The 21,918-nt window shown below is 42.2% G+C and overlaps 1 protein-coding gene across 39 annotated transcripts in view; it reads left to right on the top strand.

Annotated features, from left to right (window-relative positions):
- Positions 1-5,803: 5,803 nt before the first annotated feature.
- The window catches only part of SOX6 (SRY-box transcription factor 6), a 705,491-nt gene continuing 689,376 nt past the window's right edge, over positions 5,804-21,918 (top strand). For 21 of the 39 annotated variants that reach the window (XM_078340667.1, XM_078340660.1, XM_078340664.1 and 18 more), the window contains exon 1: positions 11,855-12,030. The gene's annotated coding sequence lies outside the window, so the exon portion shown is untranslated. Of the gene's footprint in view, positions 5,936-10,195; positions 10,582-11,854; positions 12,031-13,681; positions 13,915-21,918 lie in introns of those variants that run through there. The other 18 variants (XM_078340659.1, XM_078340648.1, XM_078340640.1 and 15 more) reach the window with 3 other exon arrangements.

The raw sequence follows: 21,918 nt of genomic DNA, 5'->3' as shown, positions 1-21,918 counted from the left end.
TTATAATGTAAAAGCAAATGTACCTATCTCTTGAGAACAGAAAGAGCATCCATAATTTAATAATTAAGTAATGTAATAACCAATAATTTTTCTTACCTATTAATAGACCTAAATAACAAGAGTATGGAATATTAAGAGAAGTGGTTATTAGTAAAAACTTTTTCTTCAGAATGTACTCTTTTAAAATATTTTGTAGTCTTTATTAAAATGCTATCTTTTTCATGCTATTGGAATGCATTGTGAATTTTTCTTTTTAAAAGGCTCATGCTCTATTTCTAAATGGGTAGAAATTGGAAACTTACTATTCACTATTTATATCTGCTTTTCAGTTTTTGCTTTTCAAACTTGTATTGAAGTGATGTAGAACTAGGCCTTATCACTGCATATAAAATTAATTGAAATGACATATTGTTGCAGTTTCTATGACAACCATATCATGATGCTGATGCTCTTAAAAATATCTGAAATATGCTAATTCTAGTGAACATAGTTAACACTTATTTGCTTAATATTCAGTTTAGTACTAAACTTCATCAACTTTGAAAGTAGGTTGATAACATATTGTGTGCAATTAAAAGAGGTTTTTGTATTGAGCTTTTGAGTTTAATATTTTCCCCTAGAAGTCTAATATTCTAGAACTTTAAGTGTGAATAAGTGAAGCTTTTCATTTGTTATTATGTTAAACAGACATGAATGAACCTGAGCATGATCATTGTTGCAGATTCTCATTATTGTTTTCTTCCTCCATTCCCTCATTTTAAAGGTAATATATTCAAACTCATAGAAAACATTCTGATGAAAGTGTAAAAATTCAATAAAACCCAATAAGTTATTTAAATATTAGCAAACATCGAGATACTTGGGAACACTGACTTATTTTTTAGCTTTCATTTGTTTGTTTGAGTTTGGGAAGATAACCTCTCTATCTTATATGTGTCATTATGATACATGCTAAAGGCATAAAACTTACCAAGTTATGGCATAATTTTGCATAGCAATTATATTAAACACTTGACTTGAAATACAGTTTGAGTTTTCTTTTAGAATTGATTTAAAAGTAAAAGATGCTATATGGAGTTGGCTTATAACTATACATCCTAGTTTTAAATAAAGTTTTTTTTTTTACAGATATATCATTTGATAAGTCAGAAAACTTATTTTTAGAAATGTATACAATATGTTGATTAATAAAAATAACAGGTAATTTTAATAACATGTGCCAAATAGAATGAAATATTATCATATGGAATTATCAAATATTGAAAAGAATGCTTCTGCTGGCATATTTAATAAACATTAATTTTCAGTATATATGCAATAGATTTTTAATTAATATTTACTAAATCATAAAAGTAAAAAGATAAATCCTTAGTTAACAAACTTTTAATTGTTTGTTTTACACATACTAGGCACTTAGTAAATATTTAAGTGTGAATAAAATTGTGGAAAACAAGCAAAAATTCTCCAATATGATTGTAATGTTAAAAAAATATGCACACAAAAGAAATCCTGTATTTAAGAATTTAAAAAATACTATGGGATTTCAAAGAAGATTTTTAAGTAACAAAATTTAAAATTAGAGAATTTAGTCAAATTCAGTATTAAACACAATGCTAAGAAATAAAACAAAATTGCTGAGGTAAATTATCAAATTTTTAGACTAGTAGTAAATTATTGTTTTATTGTTTCATATTTATTGGTGGGAAGTTTTATAACACTATTTTTGTGTTCCTTGTTTGTCTTTTATTAGGTATTGGAAAGGATCTATAGTGATTTACCAAATTTTTTATAGGCTGGCTAAAATGTCTAATGAATGAAATGGTGGTCATCTTTGTGAATGGTCAACCTCAGATTTAAGAAGAGGCAGATGGGTCTATAAACAGAGAAAGGCATGTATGAAGGAATGAACATGCTTTAACATTACTTGATGGTGAAAAGATAACACAGCATCTCGGAAGGATGTTATCATGAGGGGTACTTTGAAGTTTAGTGACTAAAGTTTATTTCTGTGGTTATTAGCCTATAACCCTTCCTTATATTTTTCCTTTCCGTGTTTTATTGTGATAATCATTCTTACTTTTGTAATTATTTAGATCGCTTTTAGTTAGAAAAAAATTTCAAAATTCTGTGTATCATTGTAAGAGAAACATTTAGATGAGTGATAGAAATTTCATTTTTCATCTGGATGTTTCAGACTGTTAGTTTTGGCTGCCTTAAGCAATAAAACAATGATTACCTTAAAAATATATATTTTTTCAGATAGCACTTTAACAATATTAGGTCTGGTATTGTTAAAAATATAGCTGACGTGTGTTTTTTGGGAAATTGGTAGGAGTTTACAATGTTATGGTTTCTATCACATTATTTATGGTGTTTTCAGTTCCTTATATTTTGCCATTAATATTCTATTTATGGTAAAGTGGAGTATATAAGACTGAATAGTGACAACTCCTCCTATGTTGTAGAATTTTTGATTAAAAATCATGGAATTGGTTCCCGACTGTATATGTGATGTGTATTCCAGTTTTGCAGTCACTGGATTTGTTTAATTCCTACCCTGGTTTAATTTCTGCCAGTTATGTTAAACTTCATGTGTATATATTTTCCATTTAAGATAAAATGAACTGCCAGGATTATGTATGGTAAAACCAAAAGCCCTCTGAGGGACATTGTACAATTCTAATGTTCTTGTATGAGGTTGGCCTACGCTACTGCAACTAAGAAATGAGATGATTTGAGGGCTATTACATACTTAAGGTTTTCATAGTGGATTAGAATAGCATTACTTAGCACAGGTGTTTCTATAATTGGGATTCCCTGGGAAAATTCAGTACTGTTTTCAATAACGTTCAGCTTTCCACATAAATGGAAGAGCTATCCAACGTTAATTTGATAGACTGGCATGAAACAGGGAGTGGGGTCTGGCTTGGGGGCCTGTTGCTTGCTTTCTTGGAGAAGACATTTCTGAATGTTGTCCATTAGCACTGGGTTGCTGTAGCTATATTTTTAAATTTTAATTTATTCAATTATTTATTTATTTATTTCTGACTAAAATACTGAATGGTCCAGCCAAAGTCAGCCAGGGCTGATTTACACTCATATAAAACAAAATAGTTCCCTAGTGTCCCTTTTTCTTGAAATAAATAGAATTCTTCTCAATTTATAAAGTATGAACAATGTCTGTGCATCCAAGTAGCAGGGAAATGACTGAGGAACCCTTGGGGCACGGTTCACCGAGGAGGACCTTCAGTGTGGCCTTGCAGATGTCCCCAAGCCTTATAGGCAGTGACCAGGAGTAACAAAAAACAACCACAATAAGTTATTTCAGGATTTAGTTAGGAGGTTCTTAAGCCTGGCATTCTTTTAGTGCAAGGCGTGAACATAGGAAGAACGGTGAGCGAAAAAGGCTTCCACAGTGTTAGGAATGGGAAGATAGAAAATTATTGATATAATTAATAACAATCATTATTTTACCTAATCCAGTGTTAGACACTCAGAAGGACTGATTTCCTGAGAAATGGGAGACTATAGAGCTGGGAAATGTTCAGCTCTCGCAGCAGGCGGCCGGGCTGCCTGAACGTCCTTCTCTTGCACACAGTTCTGATCTCGGAGACCTCCGTTTGTGACCCTGGGTCTGACCGCGTCCCTGAGTCCCTTTGTCTGTCTCCTGTCCCGAAGGTGGAGAGGAAGCGGGTGATGAGTCCCCGGGAGATCGGAGTCAGCTCTGAGCCGAGGTTACTGCAGAAGAGCTCGGTCTTTGGCCAGGACCCGAGCAGTTGGTGTGCCTCTTCGAAGCTGCCCCCACCCTTTGCTAGTGGGAGTTAGTGTTTGGAGTTTCGGAGCCACAGCCCGTCTTGGAGCTGCAGACTCTTTGGCCCGCAGCTTTGTACTTTGCTGGGAGAGTTCGCCTTCGCCGGATTCCAGACTACTGGTTTCATCTAGTTGGAAGTTTTAGCTCTCACTCTTCTCAGCCCAAGTCTCTGAGGGCAGACGGCGCCTAGTTGGGCCCGCTCGCCCGCAGGGCGCCCTCCATTTGCTTCTCTTTCAAGCGGTCCCAGGAGGTCTCCAAGGCTGCTGGGCCGGTGTCAGCTGGGTTTGTCTCTACAGCCCCTAGCTAGGCGCAGTCTTCCCCTAGACCTCAAGGTGGCGACTTAGGCACGTAAACAAAGCTCGGTCAAGCCTGACCGCTGGCACTCTTGCGGTTCATCCACGGAACAGTCTAGTTTCCCCGATGCTCTCGAAAGCGGGCTGAATTGACTGTAAAGGGACTTCCGTTTAGATGAGGAGTTCGATCAGAATTTCAGAATACGCGCGCGCGCGCGCGCGTATCTCTCTCTCTCTCTGTGTGTGTGTGTGTGTGTGTGTGTCTGAGTATGCGTGTGCTTGTGCGTCCTCGCGCGCTCGTGGAGGCAGCGGGAAGTGGCGATGGGGTGGAAACCCTTGGTCGAACCCGTTTGGGACGCCGCGAACCTCTCCTGCATCACCTGAGCCGGCAGGCCGAGCGACCCAGAGGGCTGGGGCTTCGGAACCACTCTGCACCCCGAGATGCCTCAGAGTGCGCAACTAGCAAGACAGAGAGGCTCTGGTCGCTGCCGCCAGCGGTAGATTTGTTAATCTTGTTTTAGTGACACCCATAATTTATGAGTGGAGAGACCTGAAAAATAAAGCTCGTAGCCTTGCTTGTGCCCTTCTCCAGAGTGCATGCCGGCTGATCTGAGTGGCAGGGCTAGTTGGGGGTGGGGAAGAGAGACACAGACAGCGAAAGAATAAACGTGCGGCAGTCACACAATCTTACCTCCGGGACGAAAGGACATGGTTCCTAGAACTGAGATTTCCACAGCCCGTCTGCATCCCAGCTGTTTTTCCCGTAGGCGCTTTCCTGCCTAACACTGCCTTCTGACTAACTTGGACAAGGCTCGAGCTTCCCCCCTCCTTTTTTCCTCCTTTTTTTTTTTTTTTTTTTTCTTTCCAGACATTCCCTAAACTCAACCCAGGGCAAATCCAGAAGTCGGTACAGTACAGAGCTTCCATTCAATCGTGGGGGGGAAATCCCGTTTACAGTTTCTCTTAGGCAGATGGGAGAAGTAGATGGTTACAGGACTTTGGCAGAGTGCGCGGGGATGGCATGGGGTGTTGGTGTCAGGGAGGCGCGATTTCTCTTAGGTTTTGGTGCTGCAGGTAAGGTTCCCAGATTCCAGCTGCCCTTGTGCAGAGCTGCAGTGGCGGTGAGAGTGGAGGGTGATCCGCGTCTGATTAGAGGGGAATGGAGGAGGGTGACGTGGGGGAGAAATGGATCCTGTACAGGCTTCATGGACGCACAGTGTCTTAGTTCGTGTCTGTGCCGTCTACGCTGCCTTTGGGAGCTTTTAGAGCAAGGTATACGCCAGGCTTTTTCTCCCATTCTTCATCGCCATCCACCCCCGCCCCCCACCCGCGTCAATGTGTTTAAAAAGAAGTGAATACCCTTCTAAAATAAGTTAAAATTCTTTCTTTGACTTTCCATTTGAGATGCCAAAAGGATTAGATAAATGAAACTTTATTTACGGAGGGGTTTATCCAGAGACTCAGCGACATCTCTGGTCTTTGGCCTTATTCTAATTTTATGGTGGTAATTACCCTTCGTTTCTTTAAGTGCAATAGATTTATTGCCTTAGAGACTATGCACAGTTTGATTGAATTATTCATTTTTTTTTCTTTGGTGTAGACTGCATCTGGGGACTCTGATGTGACGTGTAGATTTTTTTTTTTTTTTCAGGAACAAAGGGAATGTGGAAATGAAAGAGAGAGGGAGAGAGAGGCTGGCAGATGTAATGAGACGCGGTGAAGGTGTACGCAGACTGGCACTCCCACTCCTCCCTTCTGCTCTCACTGCAGCCCTGGGTAACTCGCAGGCTAACACAAACAGCTTTTCTCCCGCAGCCTGCCCTCTGTCACTGTAAGTACATCAGCCTTCTCTTATCAGCATGCAGATTCCAGCCACGCACTCCCTTAGCCTGGCTTTGCACCTTAGACAGCAGATGCGCATTTAAAAAATAACTTTCCTAAGCTAGGAAAGGCATGTCTGTGAAACTTATTTTTGATTTATCTTTATTTTTCTTTGGAAAAAAGTTCATGCATTTTTACCACTTTTTCCCCACCTCCTTTGTGGCGGTGCTCTGCCGCTACTGTCGCTACCGCTGTGATCTTCCTAACAGAATGACACGCAGATTCAAATGAAATTTAATGTTATTCTCTATCCATTTAAAGTCGAGGGACAATGCCTTATCCTTTTGCAGAAAGACGTCTTAAAGAACGCAGGACATTATTCAGTTTGCTTTTTGCTTTTGTTGCTGAAACACGAGTTCCGACTTCTTTGAGGCAGAGTCCCAAGGGCACTGTTATTTGTGAGTTCAGGTTATTTGGTTACTTCAAGCTTAAATGAAGTGCGATGGGCAGCTGGAGTGTTGGTGTGTTTGTTATCCCCGTTTAAGGAAACCAATTGCTAAAACTTCTCCGCACTGTACTTAAAGTTTTAAACTTCTTCCCGTCTGGCTTTTACACTCTCTCATTTATTCTTCGTTTCAGTAAAAGTTCTTCTCGGTGTTTGGGAGTGATTGACATTTATGCTTGTCCAATTTATACAGTAGCAATGAAGTCCTTCCTGAAAGAAGTTAGCGATATGAAATCATGTAGGTCTGAATTGTCCGCCCGGATGGTGTAAGGAGTCTTTCAAAGCGGGAATTCGAAGTTTTATTAGCCGTTATGATTTTTGCGTGGGTGTTTTAAATATTAACTTACCGAGCAGAATTGATTGCGTTGTACTTCCCAAGTTCAGGGGGACCTCTCTCCAGGGACCATGCGCGCCTTTCCTTTTGCGAGTTGGCGCCTCTTCTCTGTAGGTGCGAGGCCAAAGTTAGCAAAGCTGAATTGCCTTTGCTGGTTGCGGTGCGCAGGGACATTCGGACAGCACAGAGGCAGCGACTGTTGCGGGCAGGTAAGTCAGCCCCAACCGCTCGCCCTTCCATCCCACCCAGGTTCCCCTGAGCTCAGCGCCCGGGATTCTTTCGTCGCGCGGGGCTCTAACAAGGGATGTGAACTTATGAGTGCCTGGATCTGGCTACGGTGTGCCTGGGTGCCCTCTGCTCCTCCGGGTACTTCTCCGAGCCCGCAGGCCGGTTCGGACCGGGTAGGTGGAGAGCCCAGCACTTTAGCGGGCTGCTGCGCTTTCCGCCTCTCCCAGTGCTTGGTAGAGCCAGCGCCCGAGGCTTTAGAGGAAACCCTTATCTCGCACCCCCGCCCCCAGGGCCACGTGTCACTCCTCGCACAGCCTGAAGTGAGGTATCGAGACCCCAAACTTTAGTTTCCTTTCTTTAGGGATCAATATTGTTACTTGCTCCGGGTTCCGCCTTATCAATTTACTTTGCTATCAGTTTATTAGATAAAATCTGAAAAGGGTTTCTGCGGCTCATTTTCGGAAGGTTCATCGGCCGCGTATTAGGGCCTTGGAGGCCAGAGATCTTGATAATGTCTCCTTTTCCTTCTTGCCTCCCGCCAGCGGCCTGCGTCTGGTCGGCAGGGTCAGGCTTGCTCACCAGAACCCCCAGTGCTCTGTGATTTAAAAAGACGGACGCGCTGGTATTTGGAAAGCCAAACTTGTCGCAGCAAATTGGAGGACCCAGTCGTGCTCCAGCCTTTCGGTCCCTAATGTTTCTCCTCTTTAGGTGGCTCTTCCCTGAGGACTTGGTCTTTGAGACTTAATCTACACCCCTCTTCTCTTTGCAGGCATTTAGGACAGGTCCTTCAATGCAGACCTCTTTTTAGGCTTTGGAGAGATTTTTTGGCCCTTGTGGTTGAGTTCCAGGAAAGACAGTTGAGGAGTGTGAGGCCCAACCACTCTCGTACACACACAGAAGAGATCTGACTCCTGTTTGAGCTAGAAACACCGGTCTGAGCCTTAGAGGTCAAAGGGCCAGTAGGCAGTTCTGAAATCCCTGGCCTTTAAGAGCTGCCCAGCGAGGTGCCAGGGCTTACCTCATGACCTCCAGGCTCTGGTGCCTAAAGACAGACTGCAGTCCTGAAAGTCACTGTGGGTGGTGGAGACACAAGATGTCTTGCTGGGGACTTACTCTCCTCCCAAAAATCATCAAGTCAGTTTAACTCACAGTACCCAAGCATTGTATTTCCTCCTGGGCCAGGAACATGTGACTATTTCTTCTGCCCCACTGATCCTAGGTGCTCATCTTCACTCTTATTTCTGTCTTTTTCTTATCTGGAGTTTATATGAAACCAAGCTGGAGTATACTTTAAAAAGGCAGTATATGATCAACAGCTCAGCTTGTTCCATCTTCTGTGTTTGCATCATTCTCCGTTTTCTTCAAAGTTAATGTAACAGAGAGATGAGACTTTCTCCCCTTTATCTTTGATCACTTCATCTGTGGGAGGTCTTCCTCATGTTGGCAACTTTAGATTGCCATGCAACTTTCTGATTTCTCTAGCCGCCATTCCTGACTCTTCTCTTCTGGTCCAAATGTCCTTTCATAAGGATCTTTCAATGAAGTGTCTCAAAAAGGCCATCTCATATCAGTTTCTATACAGTAAGGATCTCTCCTTTACAAATCTCTGTAGGTTATGCTGGTGCTTCAGCACCTCTTTCCCAACTTTTATCTTGATGTAGTTTTGACTTGCCACTGACCTTAGTTTCTCAAATCTAGTCTATTTCTTTGGGTCAGGTTTAAGGCAGGCCAACCTCACCTTGTGCACGCTGCCTCTAGTTAGCCCTAGGCTGCTATCAAAGCTAGTTTTCTCATCTATCTTTTATATTCTGCATCTCTACTATGTGAGACCATGGTTATTCCCTGTCTTGGTCCTCCAGCTTTTTTTTTTTTGCACTGAGATAAAGTTTCAGGTGTCTACTTCTTTATAGCCTTCAAATATGTAATCTACCCTACACATGAATCAAAGGGAATCTTTTTTTGGGGGGTCTTTTATTAACATAATTTTCTATACATGACTTAGGCATTTATATATGTCATCCTGGGTGACTGAAACTGTTTTCATCTTCAACAACCTTTAATCCACCCGTCTTGAAATTGTTTCTCCAAATCTTTTCCTCTACAAAGTTGAGGTAATATACATATATCACCCACTCAATCCCATACAGTGCAGACTTATCCATATAACAATTGTGGAACCATTCTATTTATTGTTGTGAAAGTATAATAACTTTTCTTTGGTGGTTTGTACATGTCCTGTTATTTATAATAATTTGAACCTATAAACCACATAATCCATATGGCCCCCAAGAACACTGCCACCTACATATGTTAGGAATCTCCTGTGTGAATTGCTTTTACTTTTTTTCTTTCAATGCCTCCTCCTCCATCGTTTAAAATGTTTCTCTTCCCCCATTTGCTGAGATCCTACTAACTGGTGTGTTTTCATCTCTGCTTCCTTCCTCTCTTTCTTTTCTCTCTTTTGACTGCTTCTCCTTTTCATTTTTCCTTCATTCTTCTTATTGTTCAACTTATCCACCCTTCTTGCCTTCTTCCTGGCCTGCCTGTTCCCCTTCTCTGTCTCATGACTCACTTTTGTGGTCCAGTTCTATCTCTTAGAACTTAACATTCAGCCCATACCTCCTTCTGTCACCTAACTTTTCCAAAGCACAAGCTACCATTCTTATATTTTCCTTTACTATTTGACTTCCTCACTTTCTCCAGTTTGCTCCTGTTTTCCCCCGGGTTGCCTACCTTTTCCCGGCTACAGTTCGCCTTTCTCTTGACTCCTCCTCCCAGCAGCCCTAGCCCCAATAGCGCTCTTTTGGTCCTTTTCCCCTCAGCTTGCCTCTCCCCCACCTAGTGCTTGCCCCCATTCTCCTCTGACCCTGACTCTCTCTTTTTTGTCTCCTTTCAGTTCTCTCCTAATAGTTGCTTCACCGTCTCTTTTCAGGCTCTTTCTCCAATTCCAACCTCTGGTCTCGCCGGTCTCTCTGCCCTTCTCTCTCATTGCGGCTCTCTCTTGCCTTTGCCTCCCGCTCTCCCCTCCTTCTTCCCCCGGCCCGCCCTCCTCCCTCCCAGCTTCTCTGCCTGGCTCGCTGCCTCCCTCGCCTCTTGTCTCGTCTTGCCTGTGTTGTCTGGGAGGGGAGCCCTGCCTCCTCTCCCTCGCTCAGATCAATGCCCTGGCCACTCACTTTCTGATGTTGCACGACGGGAAATGCTTTGAATACTTACGACATGGCCGCTCACACTGATTGCCAAGATTGACAGCACTAACCATCGCCTTCACTTGTTCCAGGGTGAAGCCCCTAGTCACCCCGCTCCGCGCGCACCTCCTGGCACCCCGGCGGCAAACTTCTGCCGCTCTGCGCTGCCCCCGCCCGGGGCGGGACACCCCCGCAGACTTGAGTTAACGGGCCGAGCCGGCCGCGCCGCTGGGGGGGTTCTGTTTCCTTGCTCCCCGGGCTGTGCCAATTGACCTAGCACCAACTCCCCTTCCTTTTAATTTTTTTTTTATTTGTATCTTTCCCTTTTTCTTTAATGCCATTTACTCCCGCGGCGCAGCGCACAAGGAGCCCTCCCGTGCGGTACCATCCTGGAGCCCGCCCAGGTAACCGGGACGGAGCGAGCGATTGATTTCGAGAGCTTGGGAGGCAGAGCCAGGGCGCGCGGCCCTCTGTGAGCTACCTGTTGGGGCGCCGGAGGGGGCAGGGGGCAGGAGCCCAGGGCCGGGCCGCCGTCCCGCGGAGCCTTCCGCTCCTGCCCTTCCGGGCACTCCAGGGTTAGTTTCTGTGAGCTGGGACCGAGGGGCTGGGGCAGGACAGGCTGAGGGACGAGAGCCGAGCCAGCGGAGCCCTGAGAGGGCGCGGTGGCCAGGAGCCGCCGCTACCCGGCCGGGGCGGGTTTGAGTACTTGCCTGGGGAGGGGAAAGGAGGAGGAGGAGCGGGAGGAGGGCGCTTGGAGGGGCCGACGCGGAGGGGGAGTGGAGGGAGAGAAAGGGACCCGGGCTCCCGCCGCTCACGGGCGGACGCGCGGTTCCCAAGGATGCGTCCCCCTCTCGGAGAGTTGCGCCTTGTTCCGGAGCCGGTGACAGATCTGCGTGGCGGGCTTCTGGTTTTCTCCCCTCCACCTCCCCCCTAAAAAATTCACTCTGAGAAAACACATGTTGTAGCCGTAGATAACTGTGCGTAGGACACTAAGGCAAAGGGGCAGGGACAGGGACACAACGCAACCTTTTTACGGCAGAACGCTGTTATCGCCATCCTAAGTATTCGTCCGGAAATCTGTCTGCCCTCTCGGCCCACCTCACTCCTCCACCTCCGACTACCCGCATAGATATTCTAATCTATGTAATTGGGAATGTTGTGAAAAAGAAGTCAGGTGGCTTAGAGAATGAATTTGTAAGTCTCCGTGAAGTTTGAGGTAGGTATTTCATTGAAGTTCGCGCAAGTGTATGATAGAGGAAGCTTGTGTGGCTGCGTGTGTAGTCATCCCCCCTCGTTCTGTGTAAGCAAATGCGTGTCGGCTTTGAAGATTCAGATGGGACCGCTGGGCGGTAATGCCCTCTGTGTCCACAAGAGGGCAACATCCTGAGGGCTTTGTGAGCGCGGTATCTCTTGTTATCGCTGCAGGCTTGGGTTTAGAGAAAGTTATACTGAAACTTTAAAAAAACTGATATCACATCTTATTTCTCGATACTAAAAAAAGAAAGACATATAGAAAAGAAAAAAAAAGGGTAGTGAAGAGAGAAGAGAGTAAGAAAGAGAAAGGCAGGCAACCAGCCTACCCGGCGGAGAGCCCTAGTCACACCGAGACTAGGGGGAGGGCTGTTTTAATTGTGGGTTTGGCCGACTGACGACTGGAGTGCCCTCCTCGGCTGTCTCAGTTGTAGCCGGAGGTCATGTAAATCGACCTTAAAAGAATGCATAAGCCATAAATTAAAATAAACCCTCATCCAAGGGCTGATCCATAAGTAGACAATATCCAACCTGGACAAAACGGGCTTCCCTTGCGAGCCGACCTAAACCGCATCCCCCAAAGAATAGAGACTAAATGCAAAGTAAGTTTCGTAGCAAATATTTTGTTTTCTTGAAAAGTGTTGGGTTGATTCGCTGTGTGACTGCGACGCCACAGTGTTCGGAGCGCTTCCGCGTCAGCCAGGCTCTGGGTGCGGGAGGTCGGGAGGACCCGCTTAGCTGCTGGGCTTCTTAACGCTACCCCCACCCCACCCCACCCACCCCACCCCCATTTCGGTTTGGAAACTTTGGCTGTTTGTGGGGTTGACGCTGGCCGAGGGCGGGCGAGAGTCGAGGATCTTCGTCGCTCTCTCGCCGGGATGAAGTTTACTCTGAGGAGTTCATAAAGAAAACCCGGGTCGCTAGAAAACGCGTGCGCTCCCTCCTCCCACCCTCACCCCACAGCCTTTCAGCCGCTCAGCCGCTCCGCCGCAACTTTCCCGGGACGCCGCACGAGTTGCCTCCGGCTCCCTCAGCTTCTCTCCCTTCCTTCCCCTCCCCCAGTTTTTGGACAGCACTTTTTAATAATCTTTTCAGGAATAAACACACCAAAATTCCAAGCCCATCCGAAATACAAGTGCAAACTAATCTGTGGTCTTCTTTACCCTGGCCGCGAGGGCCGTGGTGCCTGACCTGGCGGGAGCAGGGGTGAGGGGTAGCGCAGCCCCACCAGGCGCGGACTTCGCCACGGAGTCTGCCGGCCGAGCGCACGGTCTCCGGCACGTTTCTTCCCCGCCCCGCGTCCCGGAGCCCAGCCGGCGCCCTCCGTCCTGCTCGGCGTCCTGCCCGGGCCCCGCCGCCCGCTGCTCCCCTGCAGCCCCAGACGAGGTCCGCTGCTCCGGGGCTCTGCTGAGGGCAGGGGGCGGTGCTGCCACCCGCTCCGGGGCCCAGCCGGAGCCCGGCCGCTCCCGTGGGAGCTGCTTTTTTCCTTCTCCCTTAAAGGGCCGGGCAGAGAAGGGAAAGGGGTTGTGCAAAGGCTGCTGGGGTTGTGTGCTCGGACGCCTGGAGGAGCGGCCCGGGGCTGCTGAGGACAGATTAGCTCTGTGCCCGGCTGCTTCCCGGGCGCTCCACCGAGCTTTAAGATAAAAAGAAGCGGTGTGTTTGGAGCAGATAAAAGGTGGCTGTCGCCAGCGTGTTTTGAGGTTTATTAACGTTGTCTTAGGCTGACCAAGTTTGAAAACCTTGTTTTGTGTGAATCGCCAGATATTGAATGCGGTCTCTATTTGGGAACTAAAAATAAGTCTTCGACTGAACTGGTGGGGCTGGGCTGTTAGCAAGATGGGCTGTCCTGGGCTGCTTTTGTGTGTGAGACCCTGCGAGGGCCGCGCTTGAAGTTTAGGGCTCGAGGTTGCCCGAAGCCGTCTTTGCGGCAAACTGGGCTGGGCTCCGGACCTCCCGCTGCACTGTCAATGGGCGCTCGGATGACGTCCGCGTCCTGGGCGCCGGTGCCTGCCGCGTACTCCTGCGGCCGGGCTTTGGCCCTGGCCGGGTTTTGGCCAAGCCAGCAACCCGGGGGAGTAGAGATGAGAGAGGGCCCCTCCACTCCCGCCCACCAGGGTCTTCTGTCTCCTGCCCGTTCTAGTCACATGCCCAGGTTTTTCCCCGGGTCCCGAGGAGAACGGACACCCAGCCCCGCCCAGTCTATTTCTAGGAGGTGGGTTTGATGAATAAAAAAGGTCAAGTGGTCGCGTCTGCGAGCTGGTCCTTGGCGAGGGGGGACAGGACGGACATCTGGCAAGACCTGCCTGCCTGTCCCCCCCACCCTGGCCATCCTGCCCGCCCACGGCTGGCCTCCCTAGGCCACATTCTTGCGCTAAGTGCGAGAGGCTGTGGGAAAAGCAATCCTGAACCGGCCAACGGCCGGCGAAGCTGATCCCGCAATGGCATTTTGTTTTGAACAGTTGCTGGGGTTGACGTTTCCTCATAAGGTAAGGTGTCACTGGACAGTCGGCTGCCCAAATGCCACATGTATAATTAGCCTGCGCACTCAGCACCTCGTCCCCGAGGCCCGCAGGCACGGGCTTGGCCGACGCGGTCCGCTCAGCTCCGTTCTGGGTTCCAGGATTCCCGAGGGAGGGCTGAACCGGCCAGGGCAGCCTCGAGAGGCCGTGACTGAGAAGAATGTGACAGTGTAGCCTTGTCTTGGATTTTTTTCTCTTTTCTTCTCTTCCTATTTTATCTTCATGTTTTTCGGCTGTTGAGGAACTATTGGTAAGAGGTGTACTGAACAACAGCTCAGAGTGCAGACTGAATGGGGAAAGGAGATGCAGAGAAAATCTGGCAACATACCTATTCTGCACACCCCACCGTGTGAAGGGCTGCTAGTGCCCCTGTGTCTCACCAACCCAGTAAGACCATCCCAGGCATGGCATTGTATGCCCTAGGTTGGTAGGGACTTCAGGCTTCTAGGTTGGATTGCTCACCTGTCTCTGTGCTCCCTCCAGCCCCCACTCCCAAAGCTTTCTCAGAAAGTTAGTATCTGTGCTCTGATTGCAGCTTCTGGTTTCCCCCTCCAGGCCTAGCCGCTTGGGGCTGCTAGTGATCACTGTGGGAAAGCCTGGGCAGATCTGCTGTCTTTCCCTGTCTCACTCTTGTTAGGCCTGGGGTTCTTAGGAGCAGTGCCTTGTTCTCGCTGCCCAGCTTGTTGCTTGAGCTTCCTACCTAGCTTCCCAGATACCAGTCTCAGGTCTGCTTTAGCTTGCACTCTCTGGCAGAGACCAGATTTCTGCAGCCGTGAACATGATTTTCCCTCTGTCACCCTGTACAGTTACCCTGGAATTCAACACTCAGCATTAGGCATTTGCATCAGTCTTCCTCCTCTTCTTGTTTCTAGACCACTAACATATGCGTTATACCTACTAGAGGATTCTCTCTTATTTCAAAACAAAGAAACAAGCAAACATACTAAACCTTTCACAAGTTTAGTGGGACAGGGTTAGCTTTTCTTTCTTTTTTCTTTTTGAGATGGAGTCTCGCTCTGTCGCCCAGGCCGGAGTGCAGTGGCACAATCTCCGCTCACTGCAACCTCCGCCTCCCGGGTTCAAGCGATTCTTCCACCTCAGCCTCCCGAGTTGCTGAGATAAAAGGCGCGTGCCACCACGCCCAGATAATTTTTGTATTTTTGTAGAGTCGGAGTTTCACCATGTCTTGAACTCCTGACCTCAGGTGATCCACCCACCTCCGCCTCTGAAAGTGCTGGGATTACAGGTGTGAGCCACTGAACAAGGCCCAGGGTTAGCTTTTCTATGGTAGCAAGAGTGCACGTTTCTTGGTGGGAAATAGGGACACAGTTTATTAAGTTGCATTTGCTTTTTATTGAACTGATGAAATATTTCATTTTGTTATAATAAGAGAAAAGTTATGACTGATTTATGTATCTTCTGTGCAGTTTTTAAAGTATCTTCTTGAATACACATATGTGAACACATGGGCAGTAGGCCAAATGACATGTAAATTTTTTTCCTCCTACATTCTTGGAAACCTCATAAGTCCAGAGAAATTGTTCCTATTCTTAAAAAATAAAAAAAAGCAAACAACCAAAAAAAAAAAATCTTTCAAACTCTGAAAGCATTATTAGGTCTAGTTTAAGATCAAAGATCGTAAGTAACCAGGATCCAGATATCAAGTACCAGGGCATTAATTCCAAAGACATACTGACATCCTCTGTTGCTCTTCTCATGTACTTCCAACACCTCCCTTCTCTTCTCTTTTCCACCATATTTCTTCAGTTATAGTGGCAAAACTAGATAGATTTTGTTTATTGTTTATCCTGTTTCTTGTTGCTTTTATTTGTTGTTTTGGAAGTTATGAGAAGGAACTTTCTCTTACTATAGATGTATTTCTTAAAATGTACAAAAAATTGAGTTCTTTATTATGGAGCATGATATAAAGTCCTATAAAAATATTTTGTGTCACTACAATACAACATTATATTATGAAGACAAATATAAAAATATTAATAAAACATTATCAAGTACTATACCTTAAACTGATACTATAATGGATTTGGTAACTGAATACCTAGAAGAAATGAGATTAAATAGGAATATTATATTGTCTGTTGGGCATTTTTCAATAGTAGCAGAAAACAACAGATATTTTTCATTTTAGGGAAAAAGCATATATGTACGATATATTAACATAACTGGCAAATCTTTCTTTTATAATGATTTAAAATATATTACTGTAAAAACCTAAATGATAAATTTTGGTGGCATTATTGAGATTTTATGTCTGTTTCTATTTGACCTCTTTTCGGAATTATTTAGTTATTGATCACTGATGAATTTGCTGCACATATCTATCTTATATTGAAGATATTAGTGACTTTTAAATAACGGTTTTTCAATTAGTACAATAGGTAGTGGAATAAATGAATTTTCTTTTGAACAAGATAATATACATTGGCTTTAACCCCTACTTTTAGTATTTTCTATGCTTTTCTGTTTTGTTTGGTTATGTATCTCTTTCCATATTTGAAAGTACAATAGGTACTGCAATAAATGAATTTTCTTTTGAACATAACAGTATGTGTTGGCTTTAACCCCTACTTTTAATATTTTCTATGCTTTTCTGTTTTGTTTGGTTATGTATCTCTTTCCATATTTGAAATTCTCTCTCTTGTTAGTGAGAGAATTCATACATACATATATTTTTCACTATTTACAGGAACATTCTATGAAAGTACAGAATAGAATACCAAAAATTTTGGTTTATCTAAGAGCTATTTGTTTTAATATAGTTTAGGGATGCCTATATATCAATTGATGTTTTTGAAGTCAAGTGAAACATTCCATCAAGCTAATGTGTCTGAGAATACCATATCAGGCACAGACAGGTACTAGAAATGATAAAACACAGATAACTTACAGCAATATGATTTGCAGATGGGATATATTATCTGCTGTCATGAGGTTAGATAGGCCATATTACCATTAAAAAATTAATCAAGTTATATAGGTATATAAGATTTAATGAGAACAGATTTTATTATAGAAACCTGCTAAAAATGAACAAACATTCACTGCTGTTTAGAGGAAGCAATGGACTATTGTTGGATTTGGATTGCTTCTTAAGAAATATGCCTCTCCTCTATATTTTTTTCTAATATAGGAAAAAATAAGGTATTAGAACATTTTCATCCTGACTGTATTCATTCTGACTGTACATTTTCTACTGATTATGCCCTGAATCTCAACATTCAAGTAAAAATCCTAGTTCTCCTATATACTATAGGAAAAGCAATTTTTATTAATGTAAGCTCATTTAAAATATGTAGCATATCCTTTTGGCTTGAAGTTCTTCCACTGTGATCTGAAAACTTATTGTTTTGGTGAGTGTTGTATCAGAAACTCTCATCATCCTTTCATTGTATATTCACTGTTTATGCACAGGAAAGTGTTTTTATTTTCTGTGTTCTGTGGAAAAGGGTAAAAGCTTTTCAGTTAATTATTTTGTTTAGACATTTAAACGAACTGGAAATAGTTCAAAATTTGCATTTGATAGAGCTTTTCAAGTTTTAAGTATTCATAGTAATAGTTTGGATAGAAATATCAATTGAAGAATGTGGGTGGAGGGTGTAAATGGAATATCATTTAAATCTACTGCAGACTCTCTCAGCTCCAAAAAAGACTGCTGGTCTGTTTTTCCTCAAATCTGTGGTAGTCTTAAAAAAGGGAACATGAAACCCTAAAACCTCAGAGAAGCAGTATCGATTCAGTTCCTAACTGCAAATCCTTCATATCTTTGCTCAAAATATCCAACTTTACACCAATATTAGCCATTCTTTTTATAGTGATACCATGCTTAGTAAAAAACTTCTAAGCACTGAGGTCAGGTGTTGAGATTGGATTCTAGTTTATTTTTTATGAATCAGATAAAGATTTCTGTGCATGAGACCATATGTGAAGATGAGAGAACAAGAACATTTCCATATCAAAGGCAATATATCTGAAGCTGCATGGTAATTAAAATGCAGTGGTTTGGACTCTGTGCACTAGCACTTAAGCAGAGCATTGCTGGGACCTTGTGCATCATGCAGGCGGTTGCCTCTTGCATACTTCTTGAAATGCACTTATAATTTTGTACAAACATTTATGCCAGTCCACACTTTTCTGTGGATAATTTGTATTTCATCCAAACCATTCAAAGTAGAAGTTATTTTTTGAGCTACCCCCTCATTATGGCTTTTGTGCATCAACTATTTTTATTCTTCTTGTTTGTATTTCTTTTTACCAGAATGATGGCTTGTTTATATTCAGAATCTCTTCTTGCTCCTCTAAGACCCCTAATATATCACTCATATTTTATTATTCACTAAAAAAACTTTCATTTTTAGGAAAGATGTGAGTTATTTTCTGAGGTTAATTGTAGATGCTGTAATCTATTATAAACTAATAAACCACATGAAAAATCAACTGCCTACTTATTTCTACTTTATAATGCTAATGTATTTAGTAATTCTCACAAATTTGCACAATACATATATTAGAAAAAAATCCTTTTTAAGATGCTTAAAGAAAAATTCTGAAATGTTCCTTTCCATTTAAATGGCATGAAAATGTGTAGTGGCATTCTCTTTCATGATACTTCAAGTGAACAACAATCATTTGAAACTATAGAAATCTTTGTATTTATCTAAAGAGTTATCTCCTTCCTTTTATAGGGGGATGTTTGATTTTGTTTTAAAAAAACTGAGTTAATATGTTAGCCTGCAATTATTTGGATATAAAATAGTGAATTACAAAATCTAACAATTGGTAGTCGCATGTTGTATACATTTTAGAAATTTTTGCATTTTTGGTGACCAACTTCAATTTGCTGCTCTGTAATTTTCTGGCTTCTCTATTTCTGTATTTGCTCTCTTTCTACGAACACTTTGTTGTTGTGCATGTGGTGAGGAATTCATTGATGTATTTTATTTACTAAGCTCCCATGGTCTATAAAACCTTCTAAAGATTTCTCTGGATTGAAACACCATGTATTGAAGAAGCCTAATGTGATATTAATAAATCTTTTAAGAGTTTTGTGTGTTTTAACTATTTTAAATCAAATTACTTAAGTATATTGATTTGATGCTCTTCAATGATGTTATGTATAAATAGGCATAATAAATATAAGATTAATTCAAAGTGCACTATATGATGTACATATAAGAGAGTATACAAACATTCTATGTTCTCTCGGTTCTCTCTTGATCTCTTTCTTCTCAGAAAAATCTCCCGTGATAACCTTTGAAATCATCTGTTATCCTTGCTACCTTCAATAATTTGTTGTTTCTAGTCATCTTAAAAAGAGATGAATTGTCTATCTTTAATATATCTATTCAAATGTAAAAAAGCAGAAGGGACTTTATGCTGTTTGTGATTTTGACTTCACCGAGCACAATTTCTCTGCTTTTTTGAAAAGTAGCTCCTTAAAATTAGACAAAGAAAATTAAAGATGCTTCACTTTCCAAGGCTGCACAGGCCCAATATGTAGAAAAAGGGAAATGCAACAGACTTTTTTTTTAAAGAGCATACTCATTCTAAGGCATAGTTGCAAATGCTACATATTATACTTTACAAATAGGTCATTTAATAATGTGAAAACTTACTAAGTTCTAGACACCCTGAAGAGCATTTTTGAAGCCATGAGTCTTTACTTTTTAAGGATTTTCTCTTCTGAAGATTTTCATATTTGGTAGGTGGGGAAACTTAGGTGTGATTGTCTTGATGCTAAGCAGGTTATTTATAGAACTGAGCAAGAATGCCCCCAGCTAAGAGAGAGTAGTTCATTGTTTTTTCTTGGGAAGGAATATAGAAGGTCAGGAATATTTTTGTTTTCTCAGAAATAATTTCCAACTCTGTTCATGGGCATTGAACCTTCTGTGTATGAGAAGTCAGCTCTTCTCCTCCCAATATATTCATGGTATAATCCCTAAGCCTCAGTTTCCTTATCTATAAAATGGGAATAATAATAATATCTACATCATAGTGTTGTTGTGAGGATTACATGAAATAAATGACTGTAAAGCACTAGACTGAGGGATTAGTATAAAATAAACATTTAATACATGTTATCTATTACTGATGAAGTGGTGGTTCTACACTTACAATTACCTGGATCTGGCTTCCCATTCCAGCTTTACTACATAATTGCTATGTAATCTTTGGGAAGTTACATAACTTGCTTCTTTTCGTGTTATATAAAATAGAAATAGCAATATAGGTTCTTAACTTTCTTTCCTTGAAAGGAGAATTAAACTATTGTGTGGAAGATCTAGAATAGAGTAGTGACTAAATGTAGAGTTTACATGTTCAACTTCTCAAATTTGATAAAACCACAATTCTAAGGCCTAGAAGAGATTTTGAAAGGTAATTTCATTTGTCATTGTCATATAGTATTGATCACTCTTTCTCCATTCTAATCAGTTAAGAAGTTCTCTTTATTTTGAAAGCCTGCCAAGAGGAGATTTTATAATCTTTGGTTATATGTATCAATGATTAACACCAGGAATTTCTTTGTGTAAAATATACAGATCTCAATCTATTTTCTCTTGCTATCGTTTTAAGAAAAAATGAAAGCAGACATTCTTCTTCAGTTAAATGATAGATCTATATGTGTGAAGATCAAAATTTTAAACTTCCAATTTTGATTTTTTGAATATTTCCTTTTGCTTTATTTTCTAAACTAGTTGTGTGGCCTTGGAAATGTAATGTAATCTTTCCAAATCTCAATTTTCTAATTTTAAACATAAGGATGGTGATATAATTTATTCCATGGGTTGTTAGAAAGATTAAGTTTGAAGATGCTATATATATACAGAAGTGGGTAGAACAGTTCTGGACAACTGTGTTAGGGTAAATTGACAATAGTTATATGATCAGTACAAGAACTATGGCATGAGAAAGGCTCTTAATTCTCTTATATTTGTAGAACTCCTCAGCCTTTAAAGTGCTTTCATATTCATTGCCTCATTCAGTAAAAGGTATGTGAAGTAGATAAACTTACCAGTCATACTAACTTTCTACTTGATATAAATCAATGTTTCAGTTGGGTTTTGCTTCAGGATATTACTTACTCCAAATAAAGCTTGTATGTTATAAATTAGAACTGGCTTTTTTTGGCCCTCTTATTTTCTAATTTCTTTGATATAAGGTCAGTGCTAATTTATTGTATTTTCAAACTTACTTCCAGAGCCAAATTATTTCAGCATTTCCCATACACCAATGTAAAAGAATAATACCATGCTGATCAGAAGCATTAAACATCAGTTCTATATGTCTTTGATTAATACAAATTAGAAAATTACTTAACTATTATAAGTGTGGCAAGTTTGATAGAAAACAATCTTTCAAAATACGGGGGTCATGAGGGAGAATTAATGAAAGAATCCTTGATGGTGAAAAGGCTGAGAAGCACTTGATTATATAATTTTAAAGATGAAAATGCATGGTACTAGTGAAGAGGTATGCATACAGGTGATTCTATACAGTGCTAATCACTATAATGGTGTTATGTATAAGAGCAGAAGTACCTGTGTCAGGGATCCGTGATTTAAAGGATGATGAGGCATTGGCTTTAGGTAACATCCTAAAGAACACTGAACATGGGGGAACATTTGATAATATAACTAGCTTTTCTGTAGATCTGACACTGAAATGTCTTGTACATGTTTTTTTTTTGTGATTCCTAGAAAGGCTGTGTCTGTCATGAATGTGATATGGACATAAGCCAGCAGCTTAGCTACTGCACTTCTCTTTCTTAGCTCAGTTTTGTGGTCAGGATCATTGTGAATACATTTTAAGGTACAGAGGAATCTTTCAAATTGTTACTTTCCTTCAGATATGTCAACCAAGTATGAAAATTACAGTAAGTGGCTTATTAATATATGAACTGATGATCAGGACTGTGAGTTAATAAAATCTTATATCCTACTCTAATACACTTTT

Source organism: Callithrix jacchus, chromosome 10, assembly GCF_049354715.1.
Source record: "Callithrix jacchus isolate 240 chromosome 10, calJac240_pri, whole genome shotgun sequence".
Lineage (NCBI taxonomy): Eukaryota > Metazoa > Chordata > Mammalia > Primates > Cebidae > Callithrix > Callithrix jacchus.
The sequence above is the reverse complement of the archived record's forward strand: the minus strand, read 5'-3'. Positions and strand labels throughout refer to the sequence as shown.